Genomic DNA, 12,083 nt, shown 5'->3' with positions numbered 1-12,083 from the left:
CCACATTTGTGATCCTCTGGTTTATACACTACACTACACTACAACACTACAAAGATTTGTGATTTTTTTTAAAAATCCTACATGTTGATTTTGTTCTTTTTCTGTCTCTCAGTTCAGGCTTACATGCTCATGAAATTCCCAAAGTCCTCCTCGAATAGCTAAAAATGCATTTTTCTTTTTGTGTGTTCACTCTCGTACCGACCACCACACCGCAGCCCCTTTCTTCTCACATGTTTACGTCTCGGCCGCCATTTACAAACTATAATCGTATTCCAGGGAAGGGGATCTAAATTCTTTGTCCTGACAGACCCCCCCCCCCCTTTTTAAAAAACATGCCCCACCACCACAACCCAGTGCCAGATGCCCTTCTGTATTGTGTGGGTGCTGGGGGCAGACAGGCAGGCAGTCCCCTTCTTCTGTCTGTCTTTCTCTCTCCACCATGATGTCACCCGGCGTGTCTGTATGTCTATCAGGGCCTCGACAGGAACTTAAGTGTGGGAAGGCAAAGCATTCAGGGTGGGAGGGGTGATGGTGGTGTGAGAGGTTCAAGGAGGGGTTCGGGATTGGTAGGGGATTTTTTTTAGGGAGGAGAGGTGGGGAGGTTGATGTGTTGGGAAGACAGCGTCTGCCCTAAGAGGTCAGTTAGTGGACTTGAGCATGGAGCAAGTGTGTGTCTCTATGTGTGTGTTTAAGGGTGGGGGTGTCGGGGGGGTTCTCCTAGAAACTCTAAAGCAAAGTGGAATTTAGATGAATCTGTTCATCTGGGTCTTCTACTAATTCATTCTGGAGTCCAAACTCCTCAGTGTTATTCTCACAAAGAGCTTGAAGAGAGAGGATGTGAAGAAGAAAAGGAACGAAAAGCACCTTTTTTGTTATTATGAATTCTATCGAGTACATTCACAATTGTGCACAGATGTAGAGGATTCAAGGCAACGCGACAGCTTAAGCATAAAACATGTTGTTCTAGCATGTTGAGAATTACATTACACGAGTGTTGATTACCGAGTCGAATCACTAAATGAGTTTGATCGAATTCAAGTTCTTTTAATAATATTTCCTTCTGATTTTTAGAAATGTGGGAAGGGATGTGCACTTGTAGACCTCCAGTTTAGTTTGTGTAGGCAGTTTTTTAAAAAAAAAGAAAAAAAGAAATGCAAATGAGGTCATGTCATGTTTTTTTGTTGTTTTTTATAAAAGCTGAATTTTATTACAGTGAATTCCCTGATCACATTTAGAACTTCTAAAATTCTGAATCCAGACTAGACAAATATATCTTATTGCAGGGGTTTAACTGCTGGACACATGCAGTTAACTTTCCCGAGGCTATATCCACACTAGTATGTATTTATTTCAGCGGGGTGCTTTAAACACAGCCGCGATCAAGAGAAGCATTTTAGCATAGCATCAGAAATAATCTGCCTTTTTCCTGACATGCCTATTTACTTACAACACGACTATTTACTTATAAATGTTGGCGTAAACATGAAGCAGAGTGTTGGTTACGTGGCAAAAATATAACTGAGGATGAACAGCGATGAAAATAAAAGTCAGACTGCAAATATTTTTGGAGATTTTATTATTGAAAGTAACACAAAAATATAAGGCGATGAGGGAAAACATACATAAAGATTTATACGTGGCAATATATTAAAGGGGCACATTGTGCATTACTAAAGGAAGCCATTGCAATGGCAACCACACAAGAATAATGAGATCACTAAGCCTAGCTGCAATGTTTTGGCCTCATTTTTGTGACCGATTAGACCCAATTAGGACGTGAACATGGGTGTCTATTCCTGCATATATGGACTAAAATGTTGTTTTTAAAACTAAAACCAGGCCAGCAGCAGTTACAAATATCTCTGTTCAAGAGGTCTGAAATGCTGATGCAAACTTAGCAAAGTTTCAAAATGAAGATGAATTAGTATAGATGTGCTAAAGAAGTCCTTTGTGTCTTGCACTTCTCTTTGTCCCGGATTTCCACATTACGTCATTGTAGGTTACATCGTGGTTTGCCTCTCAAATCGGTACATGGTCACCGTTAACTCAGATTTATGCTGAGCTTAAAGAAACTTTCCTCATCAAAATGTGAAAATAGCCCTTTAGAGACTCGCAATCTGCAATCTGAAGCTCGACTGGCCAACTGAAGCAAGCTTTTATTTGAGGGATGTTCAGCTGTGATGTTGTCATTTATTCACTGTGTTATCAGCCAAGGAACCGAGAACACTAGTTTTAGTTTTTAAGGTTCATATAAACATTTAAAATTTGTGAAAGTGCTTAGAAAACTCATTGCTGCATTACTGTCAATCTAAATAATGGAATAATGTTATTTTTCTTGATTCCTGAATTGGCTTTATAGAGAATGGAGATTTTCATCTGACAGCATTAATGTGATATTTACAACCCACCAGTGAACACAGACAACAGGCACCTTTTTCAACCGGTAAACATTTACTGGGACACAGATGCATACCTTTGTCATTCATCCCCTTTCTGTTTGGTCTCCTGCGTTTGTATTTCTTCCACCTCTTTGCTCCTTCCATCTATTGCTTTAATACGTTTCCCCATCTCTGTCTTTCTCCTACTCTCGCTCTCCCTTTCTCTTTCTGGCTGTGTGAAGAGGTGATAGTATTGGGAGACAATGGGGAAGACTCACTTAATTAGCTGGACGAGAAGATGCATTGTGGCAATTACCGTGCACAAAGGGAGGGGAAGGTATGGCTCTGTAATGCGCTGCTGTCTGTATTTGCCTGGCTGTTGTAGCCTGGAGTGCAGGCAGGTCTTTATAGGGGAGACTGAAAGCAGTAACAATGGAAGACAGGATGTACTCCACATGTAGAGCCATTTCTAGTCCTTTTACAAACAGGGACAATAGCATCTACAGTCTCTTAAAGGCTGGAAATATAGAAACTGTATGTACTCTGCTGATGGATTACTGGGCTCTAAACGCACAGGTCTTGTGGCTGTGTGAAAACTAGCTATCCTGCTTTGCATCTGTGTACAGATCAGTTGTGCACATTTCATAACACCTTTTAATAACAATGCTTTAATTAGATATTATCATAAATAATTTACTGAGGCTTTACGTACGGTTGTATGCCAATAAATAGAAAAAAGAGGGCTGAACTTCTAGACACTCTTCATAGGTGAAGATAGATACTTTCCTCAAAAAAAAATCCAAGGGGTAAAAAAAAGGCCTTCAGACAAAGTATGTGTGGATCCTAAGAAGACACACAAACCTCATGGACACACAAAATAAAATCAGTCAGTTTAATTATCCAAAAACTAAAAATAGTTTGGGGTAATTAATTATTTAAGCCAAACTAGTAAAATTGAGACGCCTGGTTTTGTCGACAGTTTCAAGAAATTCTTTAACACTGTTGCTTTTAATTGTTGGGTAATGGTTCTCAGCTTAAGCAGGCAGGGTACCATTAACTAAGAGGAGGAGATTTAGATGCCAGTATGACATTCAAACCATGCACTTGATGATGATCCCATTTCTGGATATGGGAAGTTGTTCTTCTGATGTGTATTTAAGTTAAAATAAAACATAAAATGTCCTGTGTTTATTGCTGACACACTGAAAGGTCTTTTTTAATATATATTATATAATATATATAATATAGTATAATATATAATTGCTTTAGCTCATTGGGGTTACTGCTAATAAATAATTTTTCTAACTAATCTAGATCCCTCTACACCAACAACAACTGCAAACATCCAATACAGAGGTTCCATATGTCATACAGAGCAGTGGATGGGCTTGCAAAGTGTAGAAACTGCACAGAATTCAGATTTTTTTGTGAGGATGGTAAGCACAGGTGGAAACGTATGAAAAGTTCTGAGCATTTGCAGATCTCGACAAAGTTGGATCACAAAGAGGTAATATAAAATTAGCTCCACAGCAAAGGTTTCATGATTTTGCAGGTCCACTTCAAACACATGGAAATTATAATGCACTTACTATTACAGTATACTGAAATACTGCTGAAGTTGCACAAATGATTTGCATATCTCAGGCTTATCGTGTGTTCTGTAAATTGTAGAAAATAGTGGACAGTTCACTGAATGTGAAAGTTTTCTAAATGTTTTTCTACTTATAGGGAAAATGTTGGATTTCTTTTATGTGATTTTACTGGCCTGGCCCACATGGCCATACAATATATTTCATACCCCTGATTGAATCCAACATAACAACTTTGAATTTTCTTACAATCACCTTCTTAATCTTAGCCTAAGGAACTTATCTTGTAAATCCATCTCGTTGGGGCCCACCCTACTACATTGTGGGTTTTTTCATAAACGTTACTGAAACTTTAGTGAAAAGATTTGTCTACCACTTAACCTGGTGACCCAAAATCTAAAATATTTGTAATGAATTGGGTGATAATCAAAATCGACATCAAAATTACAACTTAAAAACTCTAAAAAAGTGAACTTGACCTTGTTGGGTGGCAGTGACTGTATTTATTTTCCTCTACTGTTGCCCATCCGTCTCCTTCCTTTCTATTCCTGATTGTCGTGTTGCTGTGTACCAAACTGGACATGCTTCTGCTTTCTATTTCTGACTGGCTATGAGTGGGCCGCTGCTTGGTGCCACTGAGTTTTTTTGTCTATCTATGTGTGTGTGTGTGGATGTGCAGGGTTGGGTCTAGCGAAGAGCATCCTCCTCTAGTGGAGTGGCCTGAGGGGATTTCTTTCATGAAGTCAGATAACATCCAGGCGACCCCCTCTTCCCTTTTTTATACGAGTTCTTTAACCTTGATAAATGAAGTAGAGGCGGGAAGGGAGTGAGGGAGGGTGGGAGGAAAAAGTTGTGAGCTGTGTTGGGGGATGAGGCTGTGATGGAGGGAGGAGAGAGAGAGAGAGAGAGAGAGAGAGAGAGAGAGACACCAACTCCCCAGCCGGCTTGCTCTCAGGATCAATAATGCTCGGAGAGCTGCTGAGCACTCCTGTCTGGCAGCTCTACCATAGGGGATGGAAGGAATCGGGGGAAGAGGGGGAGGATGGGAAGGAGGGGAAAAGCAAGAAAAGAAGTGTTGAGAAAGCCTCTCTATCTCCTTCTTGTCACCCTATTTTGCGAAGAGGGGGAATTGAGGTGGATGGAGATGTAAAGATAGAAGGAAGCAGAGAAACACAGATGCAGGGTGGAGGGAAGCTAAAACCAGCACACCTATCCAGCTAAACCACGCCACACACCTACCTGCCCACCCGCCAGGGAAGCACACACTCCCGCACACACACGTACACCGAGGTCTCCTTTTGCGTAGCCACAAGGTTACAGAGTGTCGATACAAACGCGCACAGCCCTCTGACAAATGGGATTTGGCATGTTCAATCAACAGTGCTGCCAAATCCCTGTTGTTAAGTGTTGCAGAGCCATATCTGTCTGCAGTGGGGCTAAGCTATGCTACCTGGGCCCGCTAACTGTCCCCTAAATATCCTCTATTAAACTCCTCGGTAATAGAATTATCTGCTGCATTTGTCATTGGATTTGAATGGACGTGTGTGCTGTGGCATAAATAGTGGACAAAGAGGGAGTTGTCACTTTGTGCACCTGTTATAAAAAAGGCTTTGGTAACTCCTCCAGCAGTGCCTCCAGGTCATCTGAACTCTCTTCCTTTTTTCTTTTACCCTCTTTTTCTTGATTTCCCTTCTTGGAATTTAAGTCTCTGGTCTCCCTCCTCCTGGCCATCTCTCCTGGCCTTTTTCCTGTCCTCTGTTAGACCTGATCCTTTCATCTTCTCTCCCCTAATCCTGTGCTAGAGAAGCCACCCCACACCCCCGCCTCGCTTCCCATTGCTCTCTTTTTAACTCCATGCCTCCTCTTATTTTAGTGTGTCCCTGTGCCCATTGTGTCTCTTTCGTTTCTTCTCTTTTTGCCTTTTTTATCCACCCTTTTATCATCCCTGCCTCTATATCTTCTCAGTCTCTCTCCCTGTGTCTTCCATATCACCCCTTCTCCTCTTCTCTTACCCTCGTCTATCCTTAATTAAGTTAGAGATCAGTTGACTGCCCCTATCATTGGTAGAGAGCAGGTTGGTCCTCCCATCCTAGGAAGGGGGTGTATTGTCTGTGCTGGTTGACCAGTGTAATCCTCCTCCAGGGACAAAGGGCACTACCCTTACTACCTCAGCCACCCCCAAAGGGCATTAGCCCCCTGATGAGTGCCATGCCCTGGCCTCCCCCTGCCATCCTGACAAACCAGCATCATACCGCTGGCTCTTCGCTGGTTTGGCTGCTGAGACTGAATGCAGATCACCATGGCAAGGATTTGTGTGTATGTATGATGATATCTACAGTTAAGTGTAGATAAAGAATCCATATGTCATGTTCTTTCGGGAGGAGAGTATTTATTGTAGGGGTACATTATAGGGACCCTTTAATCCATATATTCTACATGGACACATCTGCTGTAAAACCACAGAGTCCTACTCTAAACCTCTACACAACCCCACATACTTTGCTCTCTTCTTCTCTTTTCTCTTTAACACACACACACACATTCACACAGGGAACAAGTAGCTAGGGTTGCTATGGGAACGGTTGGTCAGAGTTTACCAGAGGGGAAACAAACAAAGTACTGTTCATGAGAGCAGGTTGTTCTGTGCAGAAGGAGCAGTGATACTCTGAGAGCAGGTGTATGTGAAAGTGCGTGTGTCCAGTTGTGGGTTGCGTGCTATCATGTCTGGTGAGTAAGTGATTAGATATGTGTATGAAAACATTCATACTGTAACCTTTCACATTTGCATCCTCACCTTCTTTTTTACTACGCCTCACCTGTGTTGGAGCAGCTGATGAGGTAGAGGGTGACCTTCTGATTAGGAGGTTGGTGGTTTGATCCTGGGGTTCCTCCAGACTACGTGCCTGGGGATCCTTGACATACCAAATTCCTCCTGATGGTGTGCATGACAATTGCCTTTATAAAGGCATGGAATAAAGCGCTGTATGATAGTGTGTGAACGGGTGAATGGGGCTTGTAGTAAAAAGTACTTTAAGTGCTCAGTTAGGTTGAAATGACAATATAGAAGTACAATTTACCTGTGCACTACCTTCATAAAATATTTGAAAATCTCAGTAAGGATGAGAATCACAGAGTAACTCGTGGTATGATATTTAAAGTTAACATGATACAACAATTTTGCAAGAAACCTGCAGCAGTGCGTCTGATGAGTCAAATTGTCATGGGAATCAGTTTTGGATACCTGCATGGTTTGTTTTTTTGTTATTGGTTATATTTGGCACCGGTGTATTGATTACATATCAAGAGGAAGCCAGTAAAGTATTTATCCCACTCCTGCTGCTCAACGAGCCCATGTGGCAACACAGCTTTCAGTTCATTTTAATCAGAGTAATGAATTTTGATTGTGTCCAATCAGAAGTTGGAAACCTGTTAAAACAACTTTAATGTTAAGACATGAAAGAGCAGTTTTTATTGAGGGACACCAAGGATTAATACTCTTATAAATTTTCTTAACTCCTAATATCTGAGAGTGGATGAAAATGTGTATTTCTGTTCTTAAGCTGTTATTATGGGGAAATTTCTTAACATTTTTAACTTATTTTGGAGGCAAACTTGATGCTAACCTGTCTCTCTATCCTATCCTATCCTACTGGTCTTTCTGTAGTTAAATAATTTAATCTGAGTCGCAAGAGCAACAGCTTTTACCTAATTTTGGTCATTTCCATTTCTTCAAACATACTAAATGCATCTAAACTCTAAAGCACCATGCAAACCTCAATTTTTCTTTCCATAAAAATGCCACCATGCAATCCATCTAGGTCCCCATCCCCTTTAATGTCTCTTTAGCCCTGCACTTGGCTGCTTGAGTAATATTTATTGCACGGTCTCTTTTAGCCTCAGTTTCTCCTTTTTATTCATTTCCCCCTGAAACAAACAAGTCCTGTGCCGCAAGGCAAAACGCATCGCCCTCCCCACCAACCCCACTACCTCCATCAGCCTTCCCCACCTTCACCAACCCCTGCCCTCTTTCCTTCAGCACTGACAGATAGACAGACATACTGTTCTCTCTTTCTTTGCCTTTCACCTCTCAAACCTCCCTCCATCCATCCTGCCTGGACGGGTACAATGCAGGCGCTCTATCCTGCGGCAGGGAGAATGCAACCCTGAACTAACAATATCACCAAGGCTGCCTGAATGCCGCCGAGTCCCATTGTGCTCTGTCAGAGGGGAGTTAACACCCATGTCTGAGCCCAATGAATAGTATTATTGTGTCTGAGACATACACCGCACCCCGGGTCCCCATCCATGTCCCCGAACTCAACTCGCCTGCCCCCCCCCCAAACTTGGCTCTCTTGTCCCAACAGTGTAGCCCCCCTCTCACGCCACTCTTGCACCCCCTTCGCTCTTTCCTTAACAGACAGCTCTAACTTCCAAAGCCTTGCCGGCCCACTGACTCTAAACCTCAGCACTTTACTTCTCTATTCCACTGGCAGTCAGCCCATGGGTTTTAGTCTGGTTTTTAGAACTGCAGAGGGGCTAAGAGAGGTGAAAAGAAGGGCTGTAGTGACTCTTGCAAGAGTATTTTACAGATTGTGTGGTTCTGGCAGCATGTTGCAATGTGAGGTAGTGGGGGTTGAATTTGGCCATAGCTCTTTTTCTGTTGTGGAACACAATAGGACCATGGATCCTCAAAGAAATGTCTCCCCCCCAACTGCTATTATCATAAGAAGAGGGCCGCTCAACCAATTTAAATAATTCTGGATGATACAAAAGCTGAGATGTTTTGTTTGGCAAGGTTTCTATAGAGCACCACTGGTCTGGCCAAAACATTCCCATTCCTTCACACTAACTGTGCCACAAGGTGGTGAAATATCCTGCCAGGTTTAACATTACTTTTGTTATTTATAATCATTAAGGGCAAATAAATATTACATTTTGCGAGCCCGTGCTGCCAAAGGAGCGGGGGGAAAAAGCATAGCTGTTAAAGACAAACTTTTCCCGTAAATATTTTTAATGTATTCTATTGACGCAGGAGTGATTTTTATAATGGGCCCACTCTTGCTATATTTTGCTATCTGCAGCACATCAGAATCTAATAGCTGAGAGTACCTTTGGCAGGCAGTATCTCACTGCCTGACACACTTAACTCTCAGGCCTCAAATCCCCGCAGTTTCTGCTCTCTGAGGTTAGCAGGTTCATATTACCAGCTGAGTGAGGATGCCAGAATCCTCACCCCAGACTTCTTGCTGATCAAAGACCAGGATTGACATTCAGAGTGTGTAAAATCCTAAAAGTTAAGATTAACTTGTTTTTTTTCTCCATCTCTGTCTCTGGTTGTTTGTGTACAACAGGAAGAGGAGAAGGAGGAGGAGGAGGCAGTGGAGAACGATAAAGAGAAGCAGAGTGGGTGGAAGAATGGAAAAAGAGAAGGATAGAAGCAGTTCGAGGAGGTGGTATCGAAGCGGGTGAACCCAGAGCAGGTGAACACAGCTGTGGATCGCCATGGGCTCTCTGGCTGCCTTCCTCCTGTGGCCCCGGTGCTGCATACAGGGGTCCCGGTGAACCAGCAGGGGCCAGCCAAAGCTGCGGCAGAGTGGGCAGGCTAGGCCAGCCAAGCCAGGAGAGAGGCAGGTGAGGCGGGTGAGCCGAGCTCTCATTCCCGCCGGCTACGAGCCTCCTCGGCAGAGCGGAGCAGCGCGGAGTAGCAGAAATCAATACAGAGGAGAGAGGCTAGCAGAGGTTGCCCAGCACCGCCTGCAGGCCTCGGAGCCCAGGGACCAACCACCACTGCTCCCAGCTCCTCTTTCCATCTCTCTTTCTATCTTTCTCCAGCAGTCCCACCACCATCTAGGGCCAGGGCCCTAACCTTGGAAGTGCCCCACACACTGTGTGTGTGTGTGTGTGTCAGTGCACGCACATGTGTGTGTGAAACAGAGAAAAGGGAAGAGACAGAGAAGCAGTCTTTGTGTGTGGTTCAGCTGGAGGGTTTTTACTTGGTCCAACACCACTTCATAAAACTTTGTCAGAGAGACGTGGAGACAGCGGGAGAGGCAGAGAAGAAGAATGAGACAGGACGTCGAAGGTCTCTTTTCTTCCGCCCGCCTCCCTCGTATTACTCATTCCATCTTAACCGTTTGAATAAGGATCTGTCTGAGCAACCTGCTCAGTCCCACTTCCCAGCACAATATTCCTAAGATCTCACGAGCCAGGATGAAAGGACAATTTGAACTTTTTCTCTCATCCGCTATATCAGACACAACCTGTCTTTTCGTCTTAGATTTTCTTACCCTCACTACAGCAGCTCCCATAAGAGGATATGGCAGTGCAGTATTGATCTATAAGGTGGAAGAGAGGAAGGCGGGCCTGGGCTTTCATACCTCTCTCTCGCTATGTGTGGGGAAATAGCACCTGAAGTCCACTTACCGCTGTGCAGCAGGGATCCCATGGCAGCACAGAGTGAATGGCCGCTAATTGAATGAGAGATGAAAAAGACAGTAGTTTTAAAAGTGCCATGCCCTCAATCGTCTGCCTTCGTTTTCGTCCGACTTTTTGTCTCCTCCACGTACGCCAAAGTCCTTCCCCACACAGAGACTCGCTCTTCAGACGTTTAAGCGAAATTGCCAAAATAATCACAAATGAAAAACTGGTTTGACATCAGCGTAAATGTGCAGACCTTTGTAAAAAAAAAGAGGGGAGAAACAAGTCGAATTTTTATCATGACACAAAAAGATACTGTACATGTCTGAGGGCTGGAATGACACTAAAGGACAGGTGGAGAGTTTCCCAAGAATGCAAATGTGCGGCGATTACGATGGGATTCTTATTTCCAGGTGAGTACAATGTCACGGTTTCGTTCTTCATTTTTATTAACACAAGCCCCTCTGTTAGTGTGATAACCATATTGAACTAAACTAAAAAGATAGCATAAGATACCATCTCTGCTCGGAGGACCACGTGTGTTTTTCAAGTGAACTCAGAACGTGTTGTGTTGTAGATGATCTCCACAGTCTGCGCTGTGATCGCGCTGTCACCGACTGTTGGAGTAGCTCGTTGTTGTTGACTGTACCAGGCAGGGCATTAAAGCACAATTCCCCCTCGCCTGCCAATCTCCTGGCACACACAGAGAAACTGGCGCCTCTCTACATCTCAGCCTGGCAGCGATTACAAAATGGCCGATTCCTGTCTGCCAGCTGTCTCCCTCAGCCAAGATGGCGCTCGCTCTCTTTTTAATGCCCGCTGTTTGCCATCTGCCCTCTAATTGTTAACGGCTATGCAAATATCGTGTAATTGCCTTTGCGTGCGCTTGATGCTTAACCCCTCCCCATCGGTTGTAAATAATGGCGGTAAGCGTAGACGGAATAAAAAAGAAACGCAACCCTGCGCGTTTGCTGATTGAATACGCAGCAGGAACAATTAGCAAATGAATGTTGCCTGTAGTTGCTCTGCTCTTTACTGCTCTTTAAGCTCACCTTATTCTGCATGCAAATCGCCGATGCTGTTGCTTTTGATGCTAGCTGGAAAAAAAATAAAGCGGCACCTCGTCTTTCTGTCGCATTCAGAGACGCTCGTGTGTCTTCTCATTGTGCCATATGTGGCATCTGTGGTTGGCTGCATAACCAGGGTACCCTGCCTCCTCTGACAGGCAAAGCCCACACTGTAAAGGGGAGCAGGAGCGAGGGAGAGGCATAACATAATGACCTCATTAGCATGCTCAGCACTCCCTGCTATAGGCCCTGGTGCGCCGCTGCGCCGTGGGACCCACCGGTGTACGCCCTTCTCACAGCACTCAGCATGCAACATTGTGTTCTCCCCACACAATGCGGCGCTTCATACAGGCTTTATTACGCCTTGTCAAAGCACAGGGGGATCAGGGGTATCAGTGCAGAAGCAGCAGGATACTCGCTGTGTACGTGGAACAGGAGATGTATTGGTGCTTTATGGTCTTAATGTGGTGTTAGCTGTGCTGATGGATCCTCTGTTGCTGCTGTTGTGCATTGATATGTGTGTGTTTATGTTTGTGTGCGCGTGCGTCTCTGCACCCCCATACTTGTGTGCGTTTGTGTAATTGTTCGTTTCATTGTCAGCTCCCATGGCATTCGTGGCAGTTTTCACCTGT

At 44.0% G+C, this 12,083-nt stretch overlaps 1 long non-coding RNA gene across 2 annotated transcripts in view; it reads left to right on the top strand.

Annotated features, from left to right (window-relative positions):
* Positions 1–12,083, top strand: part of LOC102776041 (uncharacterized) — a 41,293-nt gene that overhangs the window by 18,054 nt on the left and 11,156 nt on the right. For both annotated transcript variants that reach the window (XR_004843932.2, XR_437246.3), the window contains one exon: positions 9,319–10,797. This is a non-coding gene — a long non-coding RNA (uncharacterized LOC102776041). The remainder of the gene's footprint in view (positions 1–9,318; positions 10,798–12,083) is intronic.

The sequence above is a fragment of the Neolamprologus brichardi genome, chromosome 23 (genome assembly GCF_056152115.1).
Source record: "Neolamprologus brichardi isolate AB-2024 chromosome 23, ASM5615211v1, whole genome shotgun sequence".
Classification (NCBI taxonomy): Eukaryota; Metazoa; Chordata; class Actinopteri; order Cichliformes; family Cichlidae; genus Neolamprologus; species Neolamprologus brichardi.
This window is presented reverse-complemented; position numbering and strand designations above follow the sequence as displayed.